At 37.3% G+C, this 17,511-nt stretch overlaps 1 long non-coding RNA gene across 1 annotated transcript in view; it reads right to left on the minus strand.

Annotated features, from left to right (window-relative positions):
* Positions 1-1,050: 1,050 nt before the first annotated feature.
* LOC134675018 (uncharacterized) overlaps positions 1,051-17,511 on the minus strand; it is a 33,949-nt gene continuing 17,488 nt past the window's right edge. Inside the window, exon 2 of the long non-coding RNA XR_010099671.1 lies at positions 1,051-1,229. This is a non-coding gene — a long non-coding RNA (uncharacterized LOC134675018). The remainder of the gene's footprint in view (positions 1,230-17,511) is intronic.

The following is a 17,511-nucleotide window of genomic DNA, read 5'->3' on the forward strand; positions in this document are numbered from 1 at the left end:
TATGCCGGGATAACGCGAGGAAGAAGAAGAAGAAGAAAGTTTTAAGTCAATGGTTTTAAGTCAAGAATTTACCCTCTTATTCATAAAACATTAGCCTGAATTAGTCGAATTATGTATTATGATCCCTTTCTTACAAATACATAAGTCAAAATGACAGATAAAGACAAACGATTCATGGCTAATTCAGGCCAGTAATGCGTTTATGAATAACGGCATTATTCTTTTTCGTTTACTTGTTGAATGGATCGGTAAGTAGGTAAAACAAAGTTTATGAATTTCAGCGGTAAGTAGATATCTCAAAATACTGTGTTTTATCTGTCACAATAGATGAAGTTATTAATGATAAAGTTACAAGACAATGCCGTCTCATCCCCAAAGTTACAAAAGAGGCTTTTTATTTCCATTTTGAAAAGACGTATTTCAAGAGGCGTAATTTTGTTAGTTACTACGTTTTGTTCACAAATAAACAAAACAGAAAATTGTTAAATCCGAGACAGACGGCGCGGTTCGGGATATGAATTAGAGATTAACTAGATACGATATAGTAAAGATATTATCTTTACTATTTCATATCTAGTGAATCTCTACTATAATCTCTAAGATATTATCTTTACTATTTCATATCTAGTGAATCTCTAATTAGTTTCGCGGCACCAGCCGCTATAAGGTACCTTTTGCCGTGAAACGTCACATATCTTTACTATTTCATATCTAGTGAATCTCTAATTCACTTCCCGAATCGCGGCATCAGCCGCCATAAGGTACCTTTTGCCGTGGGACGTCACATATCTTTACTATTTCATATCTAGTGAATCTCTAATTCATTTGCCGAATCGAGCCGAGAATCGTGTGACGATGCTTGTTAGAAAAGCGGCAAGGACTTAGAGACTGAACAGACTTAATTCACTCTCTTTGTGGACTGCGGCGTACTTGCTTTCATGAAGAAACCTTTTGTTGTAGCTAAAGAATAAATAGAAAAGTTTCTCATTTTTCATTCATTATAACATAAGATGATAAATCATACGCGTTGTGCTCTTAATATTTTATAAATAAATAAATAAATATTATAGGACATTCTTACACAGATTGACTAAGTCCCACAGTAAGCTCAAGAAGGCTTGTGTTGTGGGTACTCAGACAACGATATATATAATATACAAATACTTAAATACATAGAAAACACCCATGACTCAGGAACAAATATCTGTATCATCATACAAATAAATGCCCTTACTGGGATTCGAACCCAGGACCATCGGCTTCGCAGGCAGGGCAGGGCTTTATGCTCTCAATAATACCAAATTCTTTAATGAGAATCCGGGTTTTTTATGTATATTTAAATTTATTTTATTTATTTGTATATTTATTGCCTCAATAACATTATCCATAAAAAAACATGTAGGTATTACTTACTTATGTTTCTTGTGTTATACGTGTGTTATACGATGTTTTATTAAATGATAACAATATACCCTTATAGCATTAAAGAAGATAATAAATGATTAGTGTCACATTTTTAAAACTCGTTTTTGTATTCTTGAAGTACAGCGTTATCTCTAAAGCGAGAAGAGTTATTCCTATAAAATTCTTTCTAAATAAATCAACGCTAAATCCAGTGCTAACACTTAAAATTCCAATTTTTAATGTGGAAAACTGTGAAAACTGTAAAAAAACAGTTTATCTTTATGCTGTAATTTGAGGTTTTTGAGAACATTGAAATTTTACTCAACACATTACAGGTACGTTCTAGGACTCTGTAATTACAGCTTGGCAAAAAGAGTAGAAATTAAAAAGTGGCCACACTTTAGTGTCGTCCCTTTCAAACCAATCCATATAAGAAAACGGGACGACACTACAGTGTTGCCACTTTTTAATTTCTACTCTTTTTTGCCAAGCTGTACATAAAATTATGTAGGTAGGTACTCGTAGCAAGATAGATAAATCAACATTGAATAACAAATAAGGGTCTGATGAAAATGTATTTATTGTGGTATAACATGTACCGCCTTTGGCCAAACAAACTGTTTGGCCCGGTTACAATTATCGTGATAATTATGTTTATGTTTTATGTATGTCTTGAATATTTTTGAGGTGATAACGTCATCGATGTACACCGGTAGCATGCACGAAAGACTGTCACGTTGTGGACAAATTTCCATGTTAACGTTACTTAATGTGATGGTTATGTTTTCTTATTGATGTTATCACGCAAAATTATCGGCCGTAAACCGAGTTTACAGAACCATTTTTTTTGGTTACTACTTAATCAAATTAATATGTGTTACAGCTATTTAAAATCCAAAGTATAGTATATGTTACAGCTACATAAAGTCCCTATAACTGCATTGGTTTGCATGTTAACAAGAATCAAGAGCTGCAACGCTATCAAAATTGGAATCTTGTATTATTTATGAAGTCGTTAGCTACGGCAGGTTCCTTATGGCAGGCGTGTCTCACTCCGCGATTTCGTCGCTTTGCTACATGTAGCTAAAAGTGCATCCGTTCGACCCCAATTTTGGGGTTTGCCATTACACGTTTTGTTAGAGAGAATTAATTATTAATTTAATAATGATGGTATGGCACACTAACTAAAGGGATTTCGTTGCTCTATAAATTGCAAACCTATTTCCGTAGCTAGCTCTCAGTATAATAGTCATGTCGGTAAAGGATGCAAGGGAGCGAGGAAGCAGAGAATGCCCAAAGGAAGTTAGATTAGCAGCTAGCGTGTATTCTCGAGAAATCTGTCAGTAACTTGGTACTCGTAATTTATTCAATGTTCATCTTCGCTCATCAGATACACGTGTATTACACTACACACTTGCAAATTCTGACATGGTTTGGAAACCTAAAGGTCTTTGCCCACTACACCGTATCATACCATGACCGTGCAATGATCGTATCAGGCACGGAATGTAACGCGATACGGCCTACTATGCCCACTACACCGTGTCCACATTGTACATAACGGGTTTAGTGCCCGTAGTAACCGCGCACCATCCCCACATAGCATCCGCCTATAATCCCCGTAGCATTCGCGTTTCATCCCCTTAGTACCCGCGTTTTATCCGCGAGAGCAAAACTCGTCAGAAAGAGCCAGCGAATAGTTATCAGACTGGTAAGAGCGAGCAAGAAATATAGCAACGCGTTTATAACGGTCACCTTACGCGGTTAAAACCCGTATGACCACCGTTTCGCCGCCTGCACGCACCGTTCTGGCAACGTCGCGTGCCATGCACGGAGCGTTTCGGCACCGGCAAAATATCCTCGCCGACTATTTTTGACGGTCCGTGCATGGCACGCGTCGGGTATGGTCGGTGACGGAACGGGCTAGTGGGCATGGTCTCATACTTTTTCATATAAAGAATATTTTTTTGCCTGACACGTTCATAGCACGGTCATGGTATGATACGGTGTAGTGGCCAGAGACCTTAAATCATACCCTGAGACTATTAGGAAAAGATTTCAAGGTTTTCTTTTCTAAAAATTCACGCATCACATAGCGGAATTCGCAAGCACAACGATGGTTTTTGCTTGTATTGTATTTAATTGTGTTGTGCAACAAGGTTAAGGTAATAGTAAATAAAGAAGATTTTAGTAAAGATAAATAATCTAGACACGCGGCAGCGTGTCAAGCCAAGTTCATGCAAAGGAACTGGCTAGCCAGCGCCGAGTGTAATATTACACGAACCACTTGGTGCCACTTTTGACCCTTCTATAACTCAAAACATCTTTGACGTAAACACATAAAACTACGTGTGTTTAATTATATCCATAAGGATATCTAGAAGCCCAAATTTCATGAAGCTAGCTCAAACGGTTATAAAGGTATGAAGGTCAAAAAGTCGTAAATTTTAAGACTGACTTATGACTTATAGTACCTAAACCTAACCTACTTCCAGATGACCTAGAAGGATGAAATTTGGAATCCAGCTTGGTTATTGTGTGTAACCGTAGGAAAAAATCTAAAAATAAAATAAAGTTAAAAAATAGGGGGGGTCCCCATACAAAAAAACCACTTTTTATTGGGACTGACATATAAGTACCTAAACCTAACCTACTTCCAGATGACCTAGAAGGATGAAATTTGGAATCCAGCTCGGTTATTGTGTGTAACCGTAGGAAAAAATCTAAAAATAAAATAAAGTTTAAAAATAGGGGGGGTCCCCATACAAAAAAACATTTTTTATTGGGACTGATATAAGTACCTAAACCTAACCTACTTCCAGATGACCTAGAAGGATGAAATTTGGAATCCAGCTCGGTTATTGTGTGTAAGCGTAGGAAAAAATCTAAAAATAAAAAAAAGTTAAAAAATAGGGGGGGTCCCCATACAAAAAAATATTTTTTTATTGTAGCGTTGGAACCGTTACAAGCAGATATTTGAAACTACCCCAATATATGTATTATTATATTTGCTATATTAAAATAAAGTTTAGTAAAAAAATAAGTGGTGCCCCATACAAAAAACTTTTAATACGCTCTAAACAACCGGCCAACGGTGTGTCGTCGGCGGCGCGCGGTACCACATAATTATACAAAGAACAGAAGTAAAAACCATACAGCGGAAACACAAGAAAAAACATTAAATCTCAATACCTGCCTAGTTTTCTTTACAAAAAGTATTGATATCCCACCAAAATCATAAATGTAAAAAAGGAGAGCCAAGTTCAATACAAAAATTATGCTTGGCTGTGGGGCTCGCCGCAAAAAGAATGGAGATCTAAATGAGTGCCACTGCCAAGTTCTATGCAAAATCCAAATATGTATTTATAGGAACAAAATAACATTATAAACAAGTATTAAACTCTATTTCTTTGCTTTATTGGATACCTATAACAATTGCTGTTATTTAAAAAAATGTGAGATCTTAAAGTAGGTTAGATTTGGCTTGGCCAGGTTTTATCAGAATTACAATATATATAAAATGATTGATATAATGAAAACGGGCCAAGTCAAATCTACTTTAAGGTCTCACATTTTTTTAAATAACAGCAATTGTTATAGGTATCCAATAAAGCAAAGAAATAGAGTTTAATACTTGTTTATAATGTTATTTTGTTCCTATAAATACATATTTGGATTTTGCATAGAACTTGGCAGTGGCACTCATTTAGATCTCCATTCTTTTTGCGGCGAGCCCCACAGCCAAGCATAATTTTTGTATTGAACTTGGCTCTCCTTTTTTACATTTATGTTTTTGGTGGGTATTGTACAATTCATACAATGTTGACGTTATAAATGGTAGGTTTAAGACGGCTTGTTGTTTAAAAATAAAAATGTTTATTGGATTGTTGTGTTATTTTGTTTTCATTAAATGTGCAATTGAGTACATACATACCGAAGTATTTCTATCAAATATAAGTGGTTGTATTACGTATCATGACTACTAGCTGGCCACTTTTTCCTTTCTTTCTATACCAAAAAGTGTCTTCATTTAATATAAAAATAGTTAATTAATTACTTTCAAATTGAGGCTTAGTCATAATTAAACGTTATTGTGTTCCTTAGCATTATATAAGTTTTCATAATAGATTATATTTTAGAATATAATATTAACCTTTGTTAGTTCTAATAGAAAGTTATAAGATTTATTTATCACAATAGATTAGACAATTAGCGAAGTATTCGTATTATGGTTCATTGTTGTAGAAAATTTATAACAAATCCTTACAATAAACATGTTTTAATATAATAAGTGTAAGGCCTGAGTGGACGCTCGAAGCGGAGCGTTCGGCGGGGCGTGCAGCGTGGCGTCGGGCTCGCAAGTGGTTTGAGCAGCGTCAGGCGTGGCTCACTCCGCGATTTCGTCGCTTTGCTACAGGTAGCTAAAAGTCCATCCGTTTGGCACCAATTTTGGGGTTTGCCATAAGCCGCGCGTAGCGCTGTCGCCACCTAGCGGCCATATCTGTGCTGATCGTGACAGACGCGTTTTGTTAGAGAGTGAGTCTTCCGTACCTAGTACTATTATTTATTCTGTGGCAGCGTGCACTTAGGCACTGGTCCTACCGCGAGCTAGTAAGCTATGAGCTATCGGCTATAAACACGAACAAAAGATAAGCACTCCCGTGTAAATAAAAGAGACACGGCGATATTTATAGTTACTCGCCCAGCGGTGAGCTATAAATATCGCCGTGTCTCTTTTATTTACACGGGAGTGCTTATATCTTTTGTTCGTGTTTATAGCCGATAGCTCATAGCTTACTAGCTCGCGGTGGGACCAGTGCCTTAGACTGAGGCAGGGTCGATCCTAATTCAACAAAATGTTATGGTTTTAAATACCTGTCGTTAAATTTAATTAATCACGATTATTCAGCAGTGGAGCTAGTGTGCACGTTGATGGGCTCTTAATTCTAAATCAGTCTCTAAGTTATTAACCTGCATCAGTCCCACACTACGCCAACGCAGTGGTTTCAACTATTAAGACGAAACAGCCGGCCTAGCCAAGGTTACAATCGCTATCGCTTCGACAACGAAAAGCATTATGTCTCTCTATCACTCTTTCACATTAGTGCGACAGTGACAGTTGCGTTTCGATCGCTACGGAGCGCAAGCGATCGGCATCTTGGCTACGCGGCCTGGAGCTGAATTTTAAATATTTTAGGTAAATATAGCCGCCTCTCGCTAACGGAAGCGGCTCCTAAAACTAGTGCGATAAGGACAAGGCGAAATATCCTGCGTAAAAATCTCATAAATCGAGGTTTCGTACTCGACTGTTTTCTCCTCCAAAACTTAATCAATCGTAACCAAATTTGGAAATCTAAATGATTATGAAATTATCTGTGTCGGACCGTTTTGCTCTTTTGGCTAATTGATATCAGTTTTGAATACTACGCTTCTCATTGCGGCATAGTCAATGAGGCCATTTTTGAAGAGCTCTAGCGCCTTAAAAAACAAAAATATCAAAAAAAGCAAAACGGTCCGACACAGATATTGATAATATTAATCTGTGTTGAAAAAATCATTCCTCTAGTATCAAAACCCACGGAGGAAACAGTCGAGTACGTTTGTATGGAGAAATGACCACTCCTGTTGGCTCTTAAGGTTTCTTGAAGACGAGCGAATTTCAATTAGGCACTTGTTTTCCTCCTAAAAATAGACTTTTGAAGATACTTTATATGGCATGGCAGTAGAATCAAAGTAGAATCTAATTGAGAGATATTGTTTTCTGAATAAGTAAGGAAATAATTCTATAAAAGTATAGAGTTTATTTGACAGGGCTATTTTTACGTGACGTACCTATATACATTTGACGTGCCCCTCTACCCCTCCCCTGTAAAAATCGACAGACTGTTTTGTATAGAAAATTAACAAGTTTATCCCTATCCGTTTATTTGTAAGAAAGTATACAATCAAGATATATTTGCTGCTGTTTTATGAAAGAAACTTCATAACTATTCAGAGAGAATGATAACGGTTTTATAGCTCCGTATAAATAGGGGTTAAAAGATCGTAAAATGTCACCGCGCCAACCTTTACTTTGGCGCACCATTAGTGCAGACAACAGGCAAACACATTACACGTCACATCCTCACATCATACAGGGTGCAGGCTTAATTCAGCCACAGAATAAATAATAGTACTAGGTGCAGAAGATTCACTCTCTAACAAAACGCGTCTATTACGATGGACAGATATGACCGCTAGGTGGTGATAGTGCCACGCGCGGCGTATGGCTAGCCACCAAAATTGGTGTGGGACGGATGTATTTGTGTTGCAAAGCGACGAAATCGTGGAGTGAGCCATGCCTGATTCAGCGTGTATTTTTGACTAGCTTTTGCCCGCGACTTCGTCTGAACGGGACCCTTTTATTAAGACTCCACTGTCCGTCTGCCTGTCGGTCCGTTTGTCTGTCACCTGGCTGTATCTCATGAACCGTGATAGCTAGACAGTTGAAATTTCCACAGATGATGTATTTCTCTTGCCGCTATAACAACAAATACTAAAAAAGTATGGATCCCTCAGTGCGCGAGTCTGACTCGCACTTGTCCGGTTTTTTATTCAAAATGTCGCACTTACCTTACAAGTGTCCATGCGATGTCACAAGTGATGACAATGTACGCAATACATCAACCGCTCGAAAAATTACGAAAAATCGATCGATATTTACTCACCTTGTATTTCTTGAAAGTCAAGGCGAAGGCAATATCGATATCGTCTCACATACTAATGAATAACAAAAAACGGCCAAGTGCGAGTCGGACTTGCTCACGGAAAATAGGTACGGCAAAAAATCACGTTTGTTCTATGGGAGCCTTAAATATTTATTTATTTTGTTTTTAGTACCTATTTGTTGTTATAGTGGCTAGTATTTGTGTGCTGGTATAAGTGTTTAGTATTTGTAGTTATATATATCTGTGAAAATTTCGACTGTCTAGCTATCACTGTCCATGAGATACAGCCTGGTGACAGACAGACAGACGGACAGATGGACAGACGAACAGCGGAGTCTTATTAATAGGGTCCCGTCCTGTTTTTACCCTTTGGGTACGGAACCCTAAAAAGTGATATCTAAGTCTTCACATTTATAACAGATACATACTTTGTAAATGGTACGTCAATGTCACTACCGCGCTTACTTTCGATATTTGCCGTAACTACATTTGAAAGTAATTCGATTGTGAATTTTATCCCAAAACAATAAGGCGCATTATCGAAACAGGTTTTGAATGTAGTTGAGGCAGATATGTATAGGTTTAGTCTCGGATCACTTTTCTACTAGACGAAACGTTAGAGACGACAAAATTTATGGTCACAGCTTTTTCATGCGATCTATAAATAGTATAAATACATATTATATTTATTTAACAAAACTCTAACACATGGACTTACGACCTGATTCGAATTTTAAGATACGTCAAAAATGTGCTAAGTTTGTTATTTTTTCATCATCATCATCATCCATGTCGTTTCTTTAGCAAATCTTTGACGTATCTTAATCAGGCGGTTACTGTACTTCCTGCAATAACCATAAATGAGAATTTGTCCTCCGCTACCACTAAATGACGGTCAGGGGCAGTTTCCGGCAAAGGGGTAAGCTCATAAAGGCGACTCCAGTTATTAAATGCTTTAAGGGTTAAACCGTTAACCCATTGTCAAATTGTACCTGGTAACTCAAGGTTTCACCAGTTAATTAACCCCAGCCGGCCTAGCCAAGCTTACAATCGCTATCGCTTCGTCAACGAAAAGCATTATATCTCTCTATCACTCTTCCATATTAGCGCGACAGTGACAGTTGCGTTTCGATCGCTACGGAGCGTAAGCGATTGGCATCTTGGCTACGCGGCCAGCCGGCCTAGCCAAGGTTACAATCGCTATCGCTTCGACAACGAAACGCTTTGTGTCTCTCTATCACTCTTCCATATTAGTGCGACAGTGACAGTTGCGTTTCGATCGCTACGGAGCGTAAGCGATTGGCATCTTGGCTACGCGGCCAGGTTATATGGTGGAATGGTGCAAGTGGCGCTTAATGGCGTGGAACTCACCTCGTTTTACGACGAATATAAAAATGTGTGTAACTCCGAATCTTAATGTGGAGTCTATGTAAAAATATCTATGCTTTGAATACATACGCGTATGTCTGAAAAGTTTAGCACACCGCAAAGTCAGCTGATGCCCCATCAATCATCCTTCATCGCGCCGGGTGGGTGATATTAGGAACGAGGTGCCCGATTCGGATTATGAAATAGACATCTATTAGACATCTCACATCACCAAGATACGATAACGATATGTTTAAGATCTAATCTGTCAAATTACAATCTAATCTGTAAAATTGCGAACTGAACCATCTGACGAAACATTTGAACGCCAATTGAGACTCTTTTTATTGGATAATCCATTATATTCTGTAAAGGAATATATGGAAATGACATGTATCTAATATAATAAATTGAATGTAGTTAATTTTTTATGAGACCTGTATTTCATTTATTTTATTCTATTTTAATTTGACGATCCTTATGAGATATCCGTGCTTATCTTAGCCATATTGACATTGTTTTTAATTTTTTATATTATTTGACATTGTTAATAATTTAGTTAATTGATTGCTAATAATGGTTTTTAAATTGTGTATTGCTTGACATTTGTATAGTTATAATCAATTGTTATTTCCCTACTTGACGATCATAATATAAATTCGTATAGATTAGTGTAAAATAATTTATATTGTAATTTTATATTATGAAATAAATAAATCTAAATCTACACATTTGCGCGATTCTGGAGATACTCTTGAACGATTTCCACAGGATATGACTTAGAGATCTAATTCACATCTAATAGATATCTTACTCTATCTAACGCAAAAGTGACATTGGTTGCGCGAATTGCGCTAAAAAAGAGCACTAGTTGATATCCAAACTATAGTATCTAGAATGGATCTAGTACGTGTCATCTCTTGTGAATATCTTGCAGTTCGAATACGGCAGGAGGTTTGAGAAGTCTGCAGCAGACTTAGGGCGTGTCTGTACATGTTAGCAGTTTTATTACTTACTAGAGACCCGCCCCGGCTTCGCATGGGTTAGCAAATTATACACTTAAACCTTCCTCAAGAATCAGTCTATTGATAGGTGGAAACCGCATGAAAATCCGTTCAGAAGTTTTTGAGTCTATCGCGACATACAAACACACAAACAGACAGACGCGGCGGAGACTTTCTCGTATTAACGATGGCCGTAGCTCGGCTTGACTCGAATTGTTATGATATTTGCCCTGACACCCCTTAGCGAGAGGTTAGCACAAGTTGCGCGCGACTGCCGTGACGTGACAGGCGAGAAAAAGCGTGATATGTAGCTATGGGTGGAGGTCTCCCGCGCGAATCCTAGTCCGGTAGTCTATGTAGCGCGCGAAATATAGTCTGACAAAAAATTGTAGAAATTATATATGGCAATACTGTAGTATCGTCCCGTTTTCTTACATAGGTAGATTAATTTGAATGTGACGACACTACAGTATTGCCTTTTTTAATTTTTACTCTTTTTTATCAGACTTTACCTGTCATGGGGCACTCTCTTAACTCTCAAAACTCGTTCGTTTAAACAAAATACCAGGTTTAACAAAGTAGGTTAAGAATATAGACTCGAATTTCAGAGCTTCGAAACTTATTCTAATTTTTCGATGAGAAATATCTTCGTCAGCCAGCCACCAGAAAAAGATCTACGACAATAGAAAAGGTATTATGTAGGTATTAAAAAAAATCGAAACACCAGATTACTGAGAGCGCCATTTGTATCAGAAATGATGAACAACAAAACTTTTCTAATAAATTTCGCATAAAACAAGTAAAAAAAAAACAAACAACAAAAAGCGTCTGTCTTAAACACAGCTGAAAGGCGAGTGCCAACCGCTACTAAATTAAAAAGATTATTAAAAAAGTTAATTTAAAACTCTTTTGATGCTCAAAGTTTGGTAATAATTAATGGAGTAGTGAAAGAGAATTTCAACGCGTCGAAAAGGTATCGGTACCTTTTCACATCTTTATTTGAAGTTTCTTTTGAAATGTGTTAATAGAAAAATAACAAAAGCGACCGTATATTCCTTCGACCAACACTGGGAAGGGAGACGGCATTCGTACCTACTATGGGCCCGATTCGGATTTTGAAATAGACATCTATTAGATATCTTTTAGACATCACCAAGATACGATAACGATATGTCTAAGATCTAACCTGTCAAATTTGACAATGCGCGATTCTGGAGATACTCTTGAACGATTTCCTCAGGATATGACTTAGAGATCCAATTCACATCTAATAAATATCTTACGCTATCTAACGTAAAAGTGACATTGGTTGCCCGAATTGCGCTGCAAAAGAGAACTAGTTGATATCTAAACTATAACGTATCTAGAATGGATCTAGTACGTGTCGTCTCTTGTGAATATCTTGAAGTTCGAATACGGCAGTATTTCCCCTCTGCCGAATACCAACCACAACATTACATACAGGTATAAAACAAGTCAAGCAGACAGGTGTAGGTACCCAAAGAGAATTGAATCACTACGTTGGTGTAACTACCTATGGCGATGCGTGCTGTCTCGAGTTTATCATTTTTTCCCCACCTCAAAAAGTGCTCAGCGCCGCTAAAGAAGTTTTCACTTCAAAAGAAATTTATTATCAGAAAGCTTTTTTTTTTATTTCTTGATCTAGCTGTAATCTGATAATAGGGGAGACCGGAGACCGAGGTGAGTTGTGACAGAGGAGAGTTGTGACATCGTCGATTTTAGTTCAAGTAACGAGCTAACAAACGCACACTGTTGCGACCTAGTTTCTAGTTAATAGATTCCAAAAAATCGACGATGTCACAACTCTTCTCTGTCACAACTCACCTCGGTCTCCGCTACATTATTAGCTAACCTAACCTCTTTTAGTAGTGTGAACTAGGCACATTCGCCACACATCCATTCTGATACATGTTCGCTACAGGGAAAAGCCTCAAAACGGCGTGTTGATGGATATGTAAGTGCCAACCACACGTCTGCGTGGTTCTGTCTTAATTAATCTAGATTGTTAGAAGTCACGATGTTCATAACATACATACCTACACCAATAAAAAAGTAACGTACGATATAAGTTCCGTGAGTCAAAATGGTTTTCGTTCTCTTGTTTTTTGTCACCAAAAAATGTGACGGAGTGGAGGTTTTTGTATAGGATGAAATTTAGTTTTTCATTTTCTCAAGAGAATTATAATGTACAGCTAGAAAGGTATGCAATAGTACTCATTTTTAGGGTTCCGTACCCAAAGGGTAAAACGGGACCCTATTACTAAGACTTCGCTGTCCGTCCGTCCGTCCGTCCGTCCGTCCGTCCGTCTGTCACCAGGCTGTATCTCACGAACCGTGATAGCTAGACAGTTGAAATTTTCACAGATGATGTATTTCTGTTGCCGCTATAACAACAAATACTAAAAACAGAATAAAATAAAGATTTAAATGGGGCTCCCATACAACAAACGTGATTTTTGACCAAAGTTAAGCAACGTCGGGAGGGGTCAGTACTTGGATGGGTGACCGTTTTTTTTTTTTTTGCTTTTTTTTGTTTTTTTTTTTTGCTTTATGGTACGGAACCCTTCGTGCGCAAGTCAGACTCGCACTTGTTTTTATTAATTTCTTAAAAGACAAAAATAGAAGCGTGACAGAGTGGTGGACGTCAGAAACAAGACAACGAAAAGGAAAATAAAAAGGGTTTTGACAGTACGTTATATACTTAGGTACAGTAATTGATTAGCAATGTACCTAAACCACTAATTACTTCAGTAGTAGTAGAAGTACGTATACCTATTTAAGTGGGAAACTCGTTATCGAACAGAGTTCAGAAACGTATCATTTTCTGCACACCTTTTAGAACAACAATGTATTTCAGAGCATGAGAAATGAAAAAAAAAATGTTGGCTTTTTTTCTGACCACTCCGTCACGCTTATATTTTTATCTTAAATCAATATTGAGTGCTAATGCATGCCCTTCGATAATTTACTTGCAATTTACCTAAACCATTAATTACTTTAGTAGTTAGTAGTAGAAGTACGTATACATATTTAAGTGGGAAACGTTATCGAACAGAACCCAAAATAAATTTCAATTATAAATGGATAGCTTGATAGATTTCACCGGAAAATAAATGTAAACTTACATACATGCAAACATTGCAAGTTAAATAAAAGCTCGTAAAAACAACTTTACTGCTATCTGCGTATACATCATGGAATTGCACAATATAATACCCTTGAACCCCATAAAAACCCCTGTGTTCTTACCATAAAAATAACAACAAACTAGGCAGAAACCTCTAGTTCTCACCATAAAAGCCTTCAACACACGCACTAACATTTGGCCACAATGTAAAACGACCCACGTTTAATAGGGTACCAGGCCTATTCGGATTTCGAGATAATCACAAGATCTTGAGACGATTTAGAGATCTAGGTACATTAGATATCGACTAGATGTGACTTGGATATCTAAGTCATAAATACCCCCCATAGATGAGTGCCTATCGGAGCCGTGGGTACCGGGCATTCGACCTGAGAGCCATAGTTCCTGATAAGAATATATTTAAGCGTCGGTGGGTTTCCGAGGAAATAACTGGCTTAATTATTTAAGCTAAAGCGCGACATTATCGCGTGAACTTACTTTTATTGTGTTATTTTGTCCTGAAGCGCTGGTGGCCTAGCGGTGAGAGCGTGCGACTTGCAATCTGGAGGTCGCGGGTTCAAACCCCGGCCCGTACCAAATGAGTTTTTCGGAACTTATGTACGAAGTATCATTTGATATTGACCAGTCGCTTTTCGGTGAAGGAAAACATCATGAGGAAACCGGACTAATCCCATTAAGGCCTAGTTTACCCTCTGGGTTGAAAGGTCAGATGGCAGTCGCTTTCGTAAAAACTAGTGCCTACGTCAAATCATGGGATTAGTTGTCAAGCGGACCCCAGGCTCTCATGAGCCGTAGCGAAATGCGCCATAACGCGAGGAAGAAGAAGAAGAAGATTTTGCCCTGAAGGTAGACTCTCATTTTCTTTCAAATAATGAGTCACGATCATGTTAGTTTAATACCTCTCAACATTAACAGGGTTCTTATAAAAATAGTAACAGCTACTTTTTCCTTTTCTAGTATATTATAATTGTGGACTTGGTAGCTTTGGAATAAAGCGTATAATACAAATATATAAAGTAAGTCCATTCAAGACTATATCTTTTATCGACCACTAACAGACAATAAGAGTAAAAAAGAGAAAAACCTATTTCAAAAAAGACATGGTAAGAGTCCATATGAAATTATTGTTTATACACCTGTAAAGGTAGAGTCTTGGTGAATCCATGTAAAATGGATTCGCCAATGATACAATATTAAATACTGGCAATGTAACCCATTTCTCACAAACAATAAAGATTATGATTATGAATAAAAGCAGCATAAAAGCATAAGCACTTGAGCTATTACTAAGTGACATATTGCTTGAATAGGTGCCAAGCCAAATAAGTACAATACGCTCGGTGGGTTCCGCTGCGCTGGGACATGCAAACCGTAATCTCTTGTATTCGAATATCTGTGGCGTAGGGGGGACAAAGCTGATAGTGTTGACACTTCAATTATCCCCGCTGCGATAAGGTCACGGCGGTCAAGTTTGGTTTGAAAATTTATTGTTATTTTTACATAGAACTATTCGTGTTGGTTTATAAGCCTTAGCTTAAGCGTTCTAGTATTAAATTAAACTCGCAGAATAATAGTAGCTACTCAGTTTTACAAGGACGCGTAATATTTGGATTATAATAATAGGTTATGAATTTGTTTAAGGATAAGATAATTATATAATCTCTCAGTGTCAAAAGAATAATTTCTTCAACAAAAAACGTCTTTTGACACTGACAGATAATCGATCCATAACAAACTCAGATCAAATTCATAACCTGTTATCATAATCTGAATACGCCTCTGCTCAAGTTTGGTGGTGAAAAAATCAGAAGAGCTCATAGAAAGCTAACTTTGCGATATGTGCCCATTCGAGTTGGATTCGACGAATGACCTTGAGATAGACAGAAAGTGTTAACTCTTCCTCAAAACTCTACTAGCGTTGAGTTATTTTTATATGTATGCTAGTTTTAAGGTATTTATGTGTGGGTCACTAGTTGCCTGAAATAAAGATTTTCATTCATTCATTTCATTCAAAATTGACCATCCTAAATTATGGCTACCTGCTCTATCAAATATCAAAATCATTGTACTAAATAGTTGTCCCCAAAACACGCCCGGTTTTCCCAAAAAACATGTCCATCCTTATAAAATACTTTTAAAAATAATACAAAGTAGAATAAGACCGATAGCTGAAAGCTATTTAGGGCCGGACCAATACGGTTTCAGACAACATAAAGGAACTAGGGAAGCTATTCTCGCTCTTAGGTTAATTATTGATAGAAGATTGGACGTAGGACTTAAGACCCACATAGCATTTATAGATTTAGAGAAAGCGTTCGACAAGATAGACTGGATACGGATGATGAACATTATGAAAACAATAGGCATAGATTATAGAGACAGACGAATTATACATGCATTATATAAGGAACAGGAAACTATAGTAGAAATAGGACAAGAAAAAGGAAAGGCGAAAGTAAGACAGGGAGTGCGCCAGGGTTGTCCACTCTCGCCATTAATTTTTAATATATTCATCGAAACCGCCATAAGAAAAATTGTTGAAATAGGAAAGGGGGGTGTCAAAATTAACGGAGAAAAGTTTTATTTCGTTAGGTTTGCAGATGACATAGCAGCAATAGCAGAAAATTCTATAGAACTAGAACAGCTTGTAACGGAAATGGACCACATATTTACAGAATTTGGACTTAAGATCAACATCATTAAAACAAAAACATTAATAACATCTAAGCATAATAACAAAATAGACCCTATTCAAATCAGAAATACAGTAATTGAGCAAGTAAAAAGTTTTAAATACTTAGGAAGCATTATAACATGCGACTCCAGATGTACTTCGGATATCACCACACGCATAGCCATGGCTAAAAAAGCTTTCAACGCCAAGAAACACCTGCTTAAAGCAAAGATATCCCGAAACATCAGAAAGCGATTTATCAAGACCTACGTCTGGAGTATAGCGTTATATGCAAGCGAGACGTGGACATTAACCCAGCGTGATAGAGACAGATTGAGCGCTTTTGAAATGTGGACATGGAGAAGAATGGAAGGAATAAGCTGGAAAGAGAGGAAAACAAATACGGAAGTATTAAATTTGGTAGGTGAGAAGAGATCTCTGCTAAAAACAATTGAAAACAGAAGGGGAAACATGTTGGGGCACCTGATACGTCACGATAATTACATAAAGTCTATAATTGAAGGCAGAATAGAAGAACAGAGAGGCAGAGGAAGACCGAGACGTGCATATATTGACCAAGCCAAAGAGAAAATTAATGTAGTGACGTATCAGGAACTCAAAACAGTAGCAGAGAAGAGAACGGAATGGCGAATACTCCACCGACAAGAGCTAGGCTCTTAAGAACAATGATGATGATCCTTATAAAACTCCAAACCAGCACGACGCCCTAATATTTCACAAGCCAAGCGAAAAAATAATGTTAAAATTACCCATGATTGATGAGCAATATCCTGAGAAAATGCTTTAACACTTCCACGCGTACTTAAGTTGTAGCAAAGAGAATAAAGCCTATAGAGACGGATTGTCAAAGCAGAGAGATATATATAACTCCGTATAAGATAAATAAAGTCTAAGAAAAAAGCGTGCCTCGGAAATCAAGAAAAAGTCATTCTCGAATAGATGGCGCACACACCTTTGGCCTATTCTCGGCTAGATGGCGTTGACACCGTTTGATAGTTAACAATTTTAACACATATCAGTGAAAGAACATGGGTCGGTATGGAACAATAAAAATTTAAAATCATTTATCCGTAAACATATTTTGATTAATTTATACTTTTTCCATTTTTTTTTTAGTTTTAATCGTGTGTTGATAGATAGCAGTAAATGTACCGTGACTACAAA

The sequence above is a fragment of the Cydia fagiglandana genome, chromosome 21 (genome assembly GCF_963556715.1).
Source record: "Cydia fagiglandana chromosome 21, ilCydFagi1.1, whole genome shotgun sequence".
NCBI lineage: Eukaryota > Metazoa > Arthropoda > Insecta > Lepidoptera > Tortricidae > Cydia > Cydia fagiglandana.